Source organism: Toxorhynchites rutilus, chromosome 2 (assembly GCF_029784135.1).
Source record: "Toxorhynchites rutilus septentrionalis strain SRP chromosome 2, ASM2978413v1, whole genome shotgun sequence".
Classification (NCBI taxonomy): domain Eukaryota; kingdom Metazoa; phylum Arthropoda; class Insecta; order Diptera; family Culicidae; genus Toxorhynchites; species Toxorhynchites rutilus.
Genome location: NC_073745.1, coordinates 41,401,018 through 41,417,244, shown reverse-complemented (window position 1 = coordinate 41,417,244; position 16,227 = coordinate 41,401,018).

The window sequence follows — 16,227 nt, the reverse complement described above, 5'->3', positions numbered from 1 at the left end:
TGCAAACAATAAAATAACGAAACATGTTTCTAATAATGATTTCTAATTATAATTTCAACAATTTGATCTGTTCTTATAATGTTTTTCAGTAATGGATGAAGAATGTTCAGAATAATATGTTACGAACATTCAATAAAACATTTTGAAATGCTTTTCATTGATCTACTAACAATTCAAAACTGTATTTTATCATAGTAATCCTAATAGATTATGCTTGGTTCATTACCATTTAATACCTTCGTAGATGTCAACACCGTATCTTACTAGTGTGCTTCACCCCCGTAATTGGGTAATAGATGTCGACACTGTGTAGCAGCCATCGCGAATTGACGAATTTACGCAAAGCTGAATCAGCTCATTCAATTTAGATTCATTTCAGTCATTGAATGTCGTCAGTATATGGTAAGAAAGTTGGAGTTTTGTATATTTACGATGGTTTCAACACGCGATTTGACCAAAGTCATAGATAATCTTCGAAAATTTTAAGTTTGATAATGCATACCGGTTATTGATACGATGGATAATTGCGATGAAATCGATATTATATCAAATTGGCTGATATGATTGACTATGTAGGGGCCGATACGAGAAGGATTTGCATTATTTTTAGCGCAAAACACCCTATTCATCGTTTACTTAGTTGAAAAAAATTAAAGTTACCGTACTTATAACAAGCCATTCCTCGTATTATACATCCCAGCAAACATTAAACCCAGCAAACATTAAGTCGTATGAATAGCTTTAATTGGAGGTGATATACATACAACCAAGACACATTTGGATGATATATGATGCATATAACTAGCATATACACGCAAAAGTGGAGGCGATATACGTATATGTCACATTTCGTACGCATATAAAGCCGTATATAACGATATACGATGCTTTTCGGACCGATATGTGATCAATTGATCAAATATATGGAAAATCGTGTTTTTGCATTTTATGCGATTATAGATATATATGATCGATATTTTGATTGATATTTTATGCGATTGTGATTTGATACGAATTTATATGTAACTTATCATGTGCAAAGTTATACGATTTAATGTTTGCTGGGAATCGTATAATTTTGCACGTGCCAAGTCTTACAAGAAATCCGAATAAATCATAATCGCATATAATATCAATCAAAGTATGTGTCGTGTATATTTGAAATCGCATAAAATGTAAAAACTCGATTTTATATACCATTATCGAATTAAGTCGCAATTCGGTATAATAAACATCAATTTTATGATGTACATGTCGTAAAATATATTTAATCCGCATCATATGCGTATATTACGCTGATGCAGTTTGTGTTTCGTAAAAGCGTATAATTTGAATCGATTCAGTACTGTAGTAAATCGTGTTGCATGCTGAAGAAAATCATGAAACAGTAAATCATATTAGATCCTAATAAAGAACATATTACATCATATTGAAATGTCAATGAAATGCTGATGCACTCGAAAATTTTAACCGCTGTTGAATTAAATTTCAGATAGCCGCGAGATAGCTGGTGGATGATAATCCAGACGACCGGAGTTCGAACCCACATCGGAGCAGTTTTCACCAAACATCAATCTGTGCCATTTCAAACATTCATATTCCACTCCCAACACATGTCAATCAAAACAATTATTATTTCTACAAACATAAATACTCATATATAAAAATGGCGATTTGTGAGGCTATAAAAAACATTTCACGAAAATATTTTGCGCCATTTATTTTTTTTCTCTATGTCTGTAATAAATCGTATATGAGTATGGCAAAAGTCGTATTTGGTGCTTTGACAATTCATGAATACATACATATTAGATCGCAATTCAATTTCATCCTATCATCGCTATTATAGCCGGTCAAAGTTGCATATTCATCCAAACAAATTCGGTAAGCATTTGCCATGTATGTATATGGCCTCCACTTTTGCATGCATATGCCAGTTAGGCGCATTATATGCAAACCAAATTTTAGGGCATATGATGTTATATATACGCTCGTTATGCGATTTAATGTTTGCTGGGATAGCACATTGTAAAAAGATGATTTTCTAACCTTTTCAGCGTGGAAAGAATACATGAAACCGGGAAATTTGAAGATAAATTCTGATTTGTCTAGAAACTTTGAACGAATTTCATACCAAAAGAACAAAACATCCTCATTTTACTCGCTGCGCCATCTGGTTGTAAATCCAACGTAAATTCGTCAATTAACATTTTATGCTTCGTGCTTCATCGTTGTGGAGCGAAAATGATAATTAATTTTCAGGTGAAATGGGCAAACTTTTAAAATCAAATAATATAAATGAAAATCACTTTCTTCGCATCAAATATGTTGCTCTATGTAGTAGCATAACAGGTTTTCCGCAAATGGTGAAAAAACCTTGAACTAAAATAATATCTGGGTATAATTTCATTTTATAATTATGAGTTTTATTATGGATTTGGAAAAATTATAAAAAAATGGTTAGGTAAGGTTCAGTGCTACGTGCTTTATGCATTCAAGTAACAACAAGTAATAACATTCATTCAAATTTTAGGGATTTCAAATTCTCTTGGGCCCACTAACCCGATAGAGAGTAAATTTTCTCACAAACATAGATTTTAACACAAGATGTCGCACAGTATTCTAGACACCACGAATGATAGTGTTCCTGCCCTGTTACAGAAATGATGGAGCGAGATCAGGAAACCCGGATATGCATTATTATTGCCCGTCATTTCAATTTTGTCAACTTTACACGATCAATTTTATTGTCATTCTGACGAAGTAATGTCATTATAATTTATCGTTTAGGGGACCCTCTAGGATGTATTTCTCGGCGCTTTAGTATAAACTTCAGAGAATCAATTGAAATTCAAAATAATAATTTACTTATTTAATAGCTCCGAAATCTGACACCACTGTAGCTAAGGCACACGAAACGATAAGCTGGTTATGTCTTTGAGCTCAATACAACTTGCGCCGGCGAACAAAAGATGGTGAATAATAATATCATCATTTGCAGCGCTACCTGCCGGCGAGTAGATGTAGTCTCGAACCCTACAGTAGGGGATGCAAAATTTGAATACCTATTTATGAACGAACTGGTTGAGATTTCAATTTATTTTATGACATTTCGTTTGTTTTTTCCTTGATTATCCGAGTCACCTTCCGCAGCTTAAAGGAAAAGCCGGGTCGAGAAAATTGTTTTGTTACTATACAGGGTGTTTTTTAAATTTTTGAATTGAGTTTAACTTTAAAATTTGAACTTCAAATTGAAATAAAACACATATAAAGAGTGTTAATTGTTGTGTTTTATGGCAGTGGAGGCCTGATATAAATAAGAACGTAACGAATATTGTCTACCAAGATGTAACCGTATGCGGCTTTTCGGCGTAAACCAGAAACTTCGCAAAGGGTTCATAAAGATAGTTCAAAGATGTTGAATCGCATGATTTCGGAGGCCAATTCAAGGGTCCATTACGTTAAATTATTCGTTCAAAGCAAGGATTGAGGCACGCATGATTCGGTATACTGCCACGTTTTATTGAAATCGCATCTTCTCCACATTAAGGGCACTCAACTATGGTTCCGGAGGTCGGTGAGCGAGGCCCTGTAGCGATGTAGAGTAAAAGAGGTTGCGGAGATGATCCAAGATTGCTTGCTCGGATAGACGATTATGTCGACCGTAAAAAGATCGAAAAGCAATGATTAATGATAAAATCTTCACAATTTGCAGGCGTTATTTAGGCGACATATCAAAAACTGTTACCTGCTCAAAGTTCCGTACCTCTATGAAAACATCATTATTAGTTATCCGAGAGGACTTCTACTTTCGAAAGTTTGAAGGTTCTCAACCAAGTATTTTTTTTTGTGTGCACATGATCCTGGAGGAATGAAGAAGTAATTTTCAAGGTACAATGCTTTCTCGTTTTACTAATGATTATAATTGTAACTTTCTGAAGTATAAAAACGTTATTAAATTGTGAACTTCATCACGTTTTCTGTGCACCTTTACACAACAACTCTCATTCGCTAGCTCCCTCTGATACTACCCGGTTAATCCCTCGAGCGCACAGAAATGGTAACATATTTCGTTTTAATCATGCGAAGTGCTATTTAAGGTATTTATCATCATCGCTCGCTCACCTCGGAAAATCCCTATTATATGAACCGCTGAAGCTAGCAGTTAGCAAATGAAGGCAATGTCGAAAAAAAACGGAGGAAGCTAATCATCTTGCAATGTTTGCACAAGAGATCGGCCCGACATTGTTCTCAAGTGTAGGCTACGAGGAAACAACATTATGTCAAGCGTTGAAACGAAATCGGGCGAACAACAAAAAGGGGTGAATGATTGGGAGCAAACATAGCACTGAAAATAATGCGAGGTTTCGAAACTGTAACACTGGGTAAACAAGTTAAGTAGCACTCCAGTGGAAATTGTGCTCATAGGAAAAAAATAATCAGTATGTGTGTCAGAACGTGATGTTTTTTTCTCATTCTGAAATAATAAATCAAAACTTTCGAATGTTCCAACAGAAAATCTGTAGCGCAGAGATTCATCCAATCAATACATCAATATTCAATACAATTTCATGATTCAATTCCAATCTTGAGGATTCATTTCAGATTACAGCTGAAAATTGAAGAAAAAGAAAAATAACAAGAGGGTTCTCCAGAAGAATTCAATTTACATTTCAAATGCGAATTGGCGAAATGTGGATATTTCGCAGAGCGCAAAAATCAACAACATCACCGTCAGAATCTAATATTCGTCGTAGACGACGGCGCGACCATGGGTTGAGTGTGGTGAAAAAAATCTCAAAGAAACGTAAAATCTGGTGATTTATGATAATGATCTTTTGATGGCGGTGCTGGGGAAAACTGGCGAAAGAAAACTTATTAAAGCACAATAAATATTCTTAAATTGCTCCGTTGGACCGGCAGCGTGGGAGATCGCAAATCAAAACTTTACAACGGATGTTAATGTAATCGGTGGCCTGGCCACAGGAGGAGCCGGGATCTGAGAAATGCTTCCGAAAGCGCTGGCTCGTTTTGTCACTTGTGTCATTCTTCGGGGGAGGAGAATGAAGCGGATCAAAAGTTTCCCTGGTGTGTCTAATGTGGTGACCTCGATGAACAAAAAAATATAATTTGAAACTTCTACGGTGTCGGAAAAGCTGTTGGGGGACTGTTCCTCCAGTTTATTTGTTATCATATCGCCTTAGGATAATACCATGATAGACATACGACTCTTCCATGGCAGAATAACCGGTTTAATAATATTTTAATTAGGATATTGCCATATATTTATGAACAACTTAAAAATGTATGGTTTTCTTTATTCAATTTCAATTCTCTCTCAGTCATCTTTCAACATGACGCTAAAACAGTGGATCTCGGATAATTTGACCCGCAACTAGTTTTGACTGATGTCGACAGACATGCTGAATTTTCAGATTATGTTAGACTGTGATGTTCAACTAATTTGATAAGCAAATTGATATACAAGACACGGTTGAAAAACTAACTAACGACCAAAATTCGATTGAGATACGTTGACTTCCTACATCCATTCAAGGTTGTAATTTATTGAATTGCATATCCAAAAAGATCAAAGACTGCATTCAGCAACTCCAGTATCTGCCCAGCAAACATTAAATCGTATAATTTTGCACGTGCCAAGTCTTACAAGAAATCCGAATAAATCATAATCGCATATAATATCAATCAAAGTATGTATCGTGTATATTTGAAATCGCATAAAATGTAAAAACTCGATTTTATTTACCATTATCAAATTAAGTCGCAATTCGGTATAATAAACATCAATTTTATGATGTACATTGTCGTGAAATATATTTAATCCGCATCATATGCGTATATTACGCTGATGCAGTTTGTGTGTCGTATAAGCATATAATTGAAATCGATTCAGTACTGTAGTAAATCGTATTGCATGCTGAAGAAAATCATGAAACAGTAAATCATATTAGATCCTAATAAAGAACTAAATGCTGATGCACTCGAAAGTTTGAACCGCTGTTGAATTAAATATCAGATAGCCGCGCGAGATAGCTGGTGGATGATGATCCAGACGACCGGAGCTTGAACCCACATCGGAGCAGTTTTCACCAAACATCAATCTGTGCCATTTGAAACATTCATATTCCACTCCCAACACAAGTCAATCAAACAATTATTTTTTCTACAAACATAAATACTGATATATAAAAATGGCGATTCGTGAGGCTATAATAAACATTTCACGAAAATATTTAGCGCCATTTGTTTTTTTTCTATGTCTGTAATAATTCGTATATGAGTATGGCAAAAGTCGTATTTGGTGCTTTGACAATTCATGAATATATTCATATTAGATCGCAATTCAATTTCAACATAATCGCTATTATAGCCGGTCAAAGTTGCATATTCATCCAAACAAATTCGGTAAGCATTTGCCATGTATGTATATGGCCTCCACTTTTGCATGCATATGGCAGTTAGGCGCATTATATGCAAACCAAATTTTAGGGCATATGATGTTATATATACGCTTGTTATGCGATTTAATGTTTGCTGGGTGATGGGCATTGAGCTTCGTATTACGAAATGGGGGAGAAGGCATGACAATATGGGTTTGCAAAAGAAATGAACACGCTTTTAAAATAAAAATCATGAATGGAGATTAGTTTTCCTAAACCAAATTAGTACTCTATTTAAATGAAAATCACTTTTGTTTGCAAGTAGTGAAAAAAAAATCATACAAAAATTGTGTCTAAAGATAATTTTACATTATAATAGTAAGTTTTGGTGAGAATATCTGAAACTTCATAGAAATTAGTTTAAATTAGGGTCAGAGCAACGTACTTCTAGTAGGTAAATAACGCCAAGAAAATATTTTCATACAAATTTTAGTAATTTAAAACTGCCTTAGGGCTGACTAATCTGATAGAGAAGAGTTGGCCTCATACAAACTAATGTCGTATCCAGATGTCGACACCATTCCGCCGTCAACGTGAATGAGCCGAAGACGATTAATCAACCTTGTTTAGATTTTACACGAAATTCATAATCAACCATACAGTCCTCGTCTGAAACGTGAAACGAATGCCTAAAATAAGGATATTTGTAACAGAGTCGGAAGGAAGCATTAAGTGCGATTCACATACAACATCCACGTCACGTTCACGTTCCGTCACGTCACGTTGCGTCAATTATTCTTCCATGCAGTTCTTATGCAAACATTCACATACACCGGTAACGGGAACTTCGACTTGCCGTTGCTGGTGTATGTGAATGCTTCAATAGGAATTCCATGGAAGAATAATTGACGCAACGTGACGTGACGGAACGTGAACGTGACGTGACAGAACATGAACGTGACGTGGAAGTTGTATGTGAATCGCACTTTATTGTACTCTGGCACCAGCATGTAGAGACGTCTGTTAATCATTCGATTAATTCAAATAATCGAATATCCGCAATTATTATCGAGTAATTTTGTATGGAATAATGAAAAATCAAAATTTGAATACATCGAATAATTATCATGGTAATCGCGGTCAATGAATGAAGGAACCATTTTAAAGGTTAATACATTTTTAGGTTAAGAGTTAGGCTGTGCATTTTTTTATCCTATCTAGCATCGACAGCCCGATAGACCACGCGAATGACAACGTGATACATTATGCAGACTTCAATTATATATGCTTTTGCTATATATGAGTGCCAGAGAAAATCTATACTAGTGATCAATGATTGTATAGATTTAGTTCTTTTGAATAGATTTATTTTGAAGTTATTGGGCACAACAGAAATTAGCAAACAAATCTGCTATTTCAACAACATTCGAAGAACAGGTAATTTTGAACAGAAGAAATGCATGTTGGTGCAATAAAAAAAAGTACAGTAAAACCTGTTTTTGTGCGAATTTTTTGTGCGATTTTCTGTTCTTGTACTGTTTTTTGTGCGATTTTTTTTGTGCGGTGTATGAAAAGAAGTATATTTGACGAAGTTATCGTCCATTTAGTTTTTTCGATTGTTTATATACATTTCAGTGCGAAAAAAGCATATTTGCGTCTCAATTATCCACTTCTGAAATCATTCCCCTCCTCTCATCAAATGCTCTAAGTTTTTCTAAGTTTTTGCATGACATGATTTCTAACAGCAACACGATTTTCTAAAGCTGCTGGTGAAGATTTGCACGGTTTTTTTATGCGACTTTTTTTTTGTGAGGTCCCTATCCCCCGCACAAAAAAAAAGGTTTGCCTGTACATCATTTTCATGATGTGCTCTTTTTTCAATCCTTCACAAAAAAAAATCATGGAATGGTAAATTTATCAATCTACTCAAATACTATTTCATTGAAAAACCATTATTCTGCACCATGTTTATTTTAGAGTAATATTTAATGTAACTTTTAATATTATGACATCATAATCTTTTTATTTATTAATATCTGTTCATCATCATTACAGAAAATAAATATTCGGTCGATTAATCGAAAACTGAAAGACACACAGTTTGTTTTGATTTTTGTTCGTCAATAGATCAATTCACTTATTATACTGTGTGGCGCTTCACTGACACGAGTCTTAGAATACATTTGAAAAAAATAACAATTCAATACTAAAGAGAGTTAATCAAGCACATGAAATCAATTTTGACATATGGAGGTTTTAGGATGCAATAAAATTTCTATGTTGGGTGGACACTCCCCCTCCCTCTCTAAGCGAGGACTGCCATAAAAATGAAACACAAATTTCTTTTTAACTCCAGAGTTCATCAAGCAAACGAATCCAAATTCGGCGTTTGGACGTTTTGAGGTGCAATAAATGTTTCTATGGTGGTTAGATACTCCTCCCCTTTCTCTTAGGGGAGGCTGCCATACAAATGAAACATAAATTTCTACATTACTCGAGAATTAATCAAGCAAATGAAACCAAATTTGGCATGCGGAGGTTTTAGGGTGCAATAAATGTTTTTACGGTTGTTAGACTCTCCACCCCCCCCTCTTTAAGGAGGAGCTGCCATACAAAATTAAACGGAGTCGGTTAGAAGATCAATCAATGAACAGTTCTGCGATTGGACCCATGAACTTGCTCATAGCAAGAAAACGTGAATGTTTGAAGGTATTGATAACGAAAAAAAATTTTTTTGGGTAGGACGAAGTTTGGCCGGTCAGCTAGTTTATGATAAATCCAACTTCAAAATGGCCAATCACTTTTTTCATGCAACTCTCGCCTATGGGTATCGAATGAATTGGTTTGACTAATATAACACAGTTGTCGTTTTCGAAAACTGCTATACTCTCCCGACTAGAGATGGGCGAGCGCTCACGAGCCGCTCATTTAAGCCGGTTCGTCAGGAAGAGCGTACGACCCACGGTTCATTAAAAATGAGCCGCGGCTCTCGAATGAACGGCTCTCAAATGAACGGCTCTTAAATGAGCCGTGGGTCTTTTGTGAACCGTGGGATTTTTGTGAACCGTGGGTCTTTTGTGAACCGTGGTTCATTTAAGAGCCGTTCATTCGAGAACCACGGTTCAAAAAAGAACCGTGTTTCTTTTAATAGCCGGCTTTTTGGTGATGAACTTTGGATCGTATGCTCGTTCTGACGAACCGTGGCCTGCGGCAGTGCGGAAGAAGTATATGTTTCCCATGCTGCTTTTTAAAAGGTTTTATTTGGCTGTTTGTATGTTTGTAAATGTTGGCGGATTACATATTTTCTTGAAACCCCATAAATATGGGTATCAAATGAAAGGGCTTGATTAGTAGAACACAGTTATTTATGAGAAATGGAAATCCAAAATGGCCGCCATCACAAAATAGCGAAATATGTATTTTTTTCGAAACCTCATCAATATGGGTATCAAATGAAAGGGCTTGACTAGTAGAACACAGTGATTTATGTAAAATGGAAATCCAAGATGGCGGCAGTTACAAAATGGCAGACTACAAATTATGTCAAAACACCATCAATATGGGTATCAAATGAAAGGACTTGACTAGTAGAACACAGTTATTTATGAGAAATGGAAATCCAAAATGGCCGCCATCACAAAATAGTGAAATATGTATTTTTTTTCAAAACCTCATCAATATGGGTATCAAATGAAAGGGCTTGACTAGTAGAACACAGTTATTAATGAAAAATGGAAATCCAAAATGGCCGTCATCACAAAATAGCGAAATATGTATTTTTTTCGAAACCCCATCAATATGGGTATCAAATGAAAGGGCTTGACTAGTATATTTATGTAACATGGAAGTCCAAGACGGCATCGGATTATGGTTTCATCATATACTCCACAATTTTATTTGAGTCTCATTAATGTTCTATATAAGGGATTCTCAGACTATTTTGAGCAAGAGATCCCTTTATAGAATGAAGTGATATCATCGACCTCTATAGCCAAATTTCTCTAAAAATTTTATCTTTTTCTCGTTCATACAAAATACTTATAGGCATAAAATTCAGTAAAAATCAAGTGTAATTAATAATTATTAATACAAATTACAACATTAATATTTCTACTAAAATATTTGTCATTATTATAACAGGTTGGTTCATGTAACATTCTACCCTAAGGGGTCAATATCGATCTCTTCTAGATTAACCCTTGCACCTACAAAATCGAATTTTACTCGTGGTGTACTTGCATATCATAGGGCGCTAGTACGCTCAGAAAAGTAGTGAAATTATTCGATATGGACCCATCGAATTGTTTGCATTTGGTCCATTATTTTGGAAATTAAATCATAGGCCAAGGGGTTAATGAAGGAAGAGGTTACTTGTCTAATAATTTCTAAGCTTTCAGTACATTATTTGTTTGTTTTTATGTTGAATCACAATGAAACCGTTTAACTTAAGTTTGTTCTTCTTATTTTTCAATAATATGTTTGCTACAAGAGCTCATTTGTTACAACGTCTTTGTTAGCCAGCTAACGACCAGCTGTTCGAAAAATCTAACAGCAACATTAATAATGTTTCATGTCTTTGGGAAGCAATCATATTATAAAGTTTTTGCACCAAATGATAGCTTAATTTCTTAGCTACCAAATACCATCAATTTAATTTCGAATAACTTTATTGGGCAATAAATTCGATTTCAAGCAATGAAGTACGGAAGAAGTTTCAATTTCAATAAAAGAAACCTAATAAAAAGCAAAAATACCACAGCACTTCTTCGATGAAAAAAACATACATTGTGATGTAGGACAAAACCATTCGATTAAACCTCCTATAGAAAAAATTGGTGGAAAAATAAATAGCAGGCTATGTGACATACAGCTACTCAAGATGATCTGCAAAGTATTTCACCCCTTCTTGATAGTTGAAGACGTGGAATTTAAAAAATTTGTTGAAATGTTGAATCCGTCATATCAACTTCCCAACAGAAAAACGCTCACGACTAGCCTATTACCGGCTGTTTATAATGATGTCCTTTCTTCAGTTCAAAAACAATTACTCGATGCTTTAGTCTCAGCAGTTTGTCTTACTTGTGATGGTTGGACCAGCATCAATAACACTTTTATTTATTTTTTAAGCTTTTATGCGTTGACTGCTCATTTTATTGACGAAAATACGAAATTGAAAACTTTTTTATTAGAGTGCTCGAAATTTCCCGGCAGACATACAGCGGAAAACATTTCTATATGGATTACTGCTGTCTTGACACGGTTTTCTATAAACACGCAAATAACAGCACTAGTAACCGATGACGCAGCAAATATGAAATTAGCTGCCACACTTCTTAAAATGCGTCATTTGAGATGTTTCGCCCATTCGCTCAACTTAGTTGTCCAAACAGCCATTTCAACATCAATGAAAGACGTCGTCGATAAATGCAGAACAATTGTGCAATATTTCAAGCAAAGTACCAATGCTCTGACCAAGCTCCATGAAATGCAGCAGACATTGAATGAGCCTAAACTAAAGTTGAAAAAAGACGTTTCAACTCGTTGGAACTCGACATATGATATGTTGGATCGAATGTTGCTCAACAAACAAGCGGTTGTATCTACTTTGGCACTTATGGAGTCTCGCCTATCTTTGGAGTCTCAGGACTGGGTTGCCATAGACCACGCAGTCAAAATTCTCAAAGTGTTCAACGATGTAACGATTGAAATATCCGGGGAGAAAACTGTGTCGTTATCGAAAACTGCTTTGCTCTCCCGACTGATGATTCGTCATGTTCAACATTATATGGAGCAAGAGAAATCAGTTCCCGTGATTATAAAAAAGCTGTGTAATGAATTGATTTCGGAGCTGGTAAAACGATTTGCAGATCTTGAGTCAGACGAATTGGTAGCCCAATCAATACTGCTAGATCCGCGCTTCAAGCAGCAAGGTTTTGGGGATAATAAAGTACAACAATGCATACCAGTCGTTGATAAGGACGCTAAAAATGACATCCATAGAATACACGCCTGCGGAACCAGCACCAATCGTTGGTGATGAAGCGCGGTCATCTGTATGGGAGGAGTTTGATGCATTGGTTGGCAATCTTCAAGCTCCACATGATCCAGAAGCTGCTGCAATAGCTGAGTTAGATAAATATTTAGTGGAGCCACATTTGCTGAGAACAAGCGACCCTTTGCATTGGTGGGAGGAAAGGAAATCTATCTATCCGCGGCTCTACGAAATTGCTTTGAAAATATTATGTATTCCGGCGACTTCAGTACCATGTGAACGAATTTTTAGAAAGCAGGACAAGTTTGTAGTGGAAGACGTAGTAGACTTACGTCAGGAAACATTGAAAAAATAATGTTCATAAATCAAAATGTTTAATGAAGATTTTTTTAATAGAAATGTATATGAGAAAACCTTCTGTGAAATATTATTTTTTCTATTCTCTGCACTAATTATTGTTTCAAGCTTAATTTTTTACGTCCCATACCCGAATAAACTGCTTCTTGAAAAGAGCCGCCGAGCCGCTCAAATGAGCCGGCTCTTTTCATTGAGCGGACGGCTCTGAGCCGCTCACTGAACTGAACCGTTTTGCCCATCTCTACTCCCGACTGATAATTCGACATGATCAACATTATATGGATCAAGAGAAATCAGTTCTAGTGATTATAAAAAAAAAAATCTCTGTAATGAATTGGTTTCGGAGCTGGTAAAATTCTTTACAAATCTTGAGTCAGACGAATCAGTAGCCTCACCAATACTGCTAGAGCGAGGACTTCAAGCCGAAAGGTATTGGGGATAACAGAAGGTACAACTATACACACCATTCGTTGAGAAGAACGCTGAAAATGACATCCATAGAATACACGCCTACGAAACTACCACAAATCGAAGCGGTCATCTGTATGGGAAAAGTTTGATGCGTTGGTTGGCAATCGTCGATCCTCACATGATCCAAAAGCTGCTGCAATATCTATTGCAGATAAATATTTTCAACCGGTGGGGAATTTGGTCATTAAACAAAACACCGTAGCAGAGTGGATATCGAAGATGACATGATGTGTGCTTTTCTACAACGTTCTCTAGAATTACGATTTTGGCGGAAAACGTTCAGCAGTAGGTGCCATACTGGCTCGACAGATTTTATATATCTTCTTTGTAATCGAATACAAGTATGAAATCAATTTTGTTGCCAATATAACTTGAAAACCGTTTGTATTTTTTTACTGACTTTCTTCCGAAATACTGATAGGGGGAAAGCACTGGGATTAGTTTTCGTTAAGAGGGGAATGGAGCAAAAAAGGTTGAAAACCACTGATTTAGCGGAACCACATTTGCTGAGAATAAACGGCCCTTTGCTTTGGTGGAATGAAAGGAAATCTATCTCTCCGCGGCTCAACCATTTTTTTTTTAAATATTATGGATTCCGGCGACTTTCGTACCAAGTGAGCGAGTTTTTCCGACTTCCATCAGATAACATTGAAAAGATAATGTTTATAAATAAAAAAAAAGTCAAGAAGATTATCGTGATGGAAATATATCAGAGAAAACCTTCAGTAAAGTAATTTTTTTAATATTCTCTGCACTGATTATTGTTTTAAACCTTATGTTTTACATCTTCCATTCTTTTCATATACGAATGAACCAGCTCTTTGGCATCATGAAAAGAATGGTGCTCGGAAATCGTCATTTAAGTTTGAGAGAACCAGTCCGTGAATTAAATATCTCTCATGAGATCGTTGGTCATATTTTGGTTGATGTTTTAGGCATGAGAAAAGTCACAGCACGACTAGTGCCAAAAGAAATTAATTACGGAATTTACCTCAAAAATTTCATCGCAATAAGTAAGTGCCTGATAACCTGCTTGAACGGTCAAATTCTAATCCCACGTTTATCCAACGCATAATTACTGGCGATATTACCCCGTATGACTTTTTCCTATTTCCGAAACTCAAACTTCCGCTTCGTGGGACCTGTTTTGACAGCACTGATGCCAAAAAATGAATTCGCCGCATGAACTTAAGGCAATTCCTGAATATAGCGTTAAAAAATGTTTCGATAACTGGATTGTTCGTTGGAAGAAGTGTAATGCTTCAGAAGGGACCTATTTTTTCCTATATTTGATTAACTTTGGATTATTTTTGATTAGTTGTATTTGTTATACACAATGAAACCGGAATAAAATAAATTAGTCTCGTATTGCAAATCGTCCGATGTAGATCTACCTTCGCGATGGATATGAAAATGATTCGATCATTTCGTTCCTTGTTATAGAAATTTATTTCGACAGTATTCGTGTTCTAAAGTATAAAGATGTGTCTATGATAGCTCGATCCGAAACTCATTCTTTACGTTTATCAATTTGTACCTTTTCTTGTAGATAATCGCTACGCTTCAATTCGCCTAATATAGGCGCCCAAATCACATTTTAATGTGTTCTTCCAGCATTACCTGTTTTTTCTTCTGGTACAATTCCAATTCCGGACCAAAATCCAGACCATCATGTCAAGTGTAAGTGGATTAAGAGCGTTGATTTTGTGTGAGAATGCTCCCCGAAATTATGTCGTCGCCGGACTCAACCAGCATCCCTATAATTAGGACCATTTTGTGATGATTACTTTTTCTCTTCATAGCACCGATTATTCGAATGTGATCTGTGGCAAGGACCGACGCCGAGAGAGAGAGAGAGATAGTGAGCGGAAGGAAAAGGATTACAACCTGCCCTCGAGAGGCACGAGGTTTCGTACCGCAAGGGATTTTTCGGACACAGTGATAATTTGGCTTTAATACCACTGTCATTAAGAGTGTGGATGCTGCTCTGTTTGACTGTTTCCGAGTGATTCTTCTAATAGAGCCAGGGTTCCTCCGCTCCGCGTGTATCATTTACTTCCAATTTGTGACGACTTCAGTTTGGAGTTTTTGCTTTCTTTGAGCACAGTTAAAGTCTCATGAAATGATAAATTTTTCCTCGTGAAACTGATTACCTCATTACTGTCATTATATCTCAATTGAGGTAATTGAAATTAGTGCAGCGATTTCTCAACATCTCCCGGAGCACGCATGGGACTGTGTGCAAATGCACGAAAATCGATTTCGGAGATTCCACCCCTCGGTTTTTTTTTCTCAACTCGTTGAATTATGTTGCGGCCAATTTTAAAGAGGGGTTCGTAAAAACAAACATCAAAAGAGTAACTCCACGCTTGATCCCTCCATGCTTTGAGCACATGCACTCGAAACTGTAAAACCAAAACTATTTAATACGCTATTACACCCTCAATTAAGGATTCAATTAATTTTTTACATGCCGTAGTTCCGTATCCGGTGTGTGGATTTTGGGTGAGGGTGCGCGCTAGATGTTTTTTCCCGCCTTCTTCGAAGCCCAACGACTTAATCCTCCGAAGGGTGGATATGACAAGTTGTTGGAGAATATGTTAAATCCAGCGAACCAGGACAGGATCAGACAGTTGTCACTGGTTTTTATTTTGGAGATAATAGCAGTAGGGGTTGGTACAATGTGTTGCTAGCAGATGTACTTTTTCGTCTCGTGCACAACAGGATTGTCCCTTCCGATTGTCTGTGGTATTATCTGCTACGTATTTGTGTGTGTATTTATGTCGTCTATGTGCTCATTTGGCTAATGTTTGCCCAAACGATTGTCACTAAAGCTGGCTCTCTGTTGTCACAACAGTCTTGACAGCTTCAAGCAGTTTAAAGGGAAATGATTAGCTTCAAATGAGAGATTTTATTAGCTTGGAGATTATGAATTGGCCTAAGCGGAGATGTCAAGTGGGTGCTGGAGAAAAAAGTGCAATAAATTTATGGGAAGAGATTAGCGAT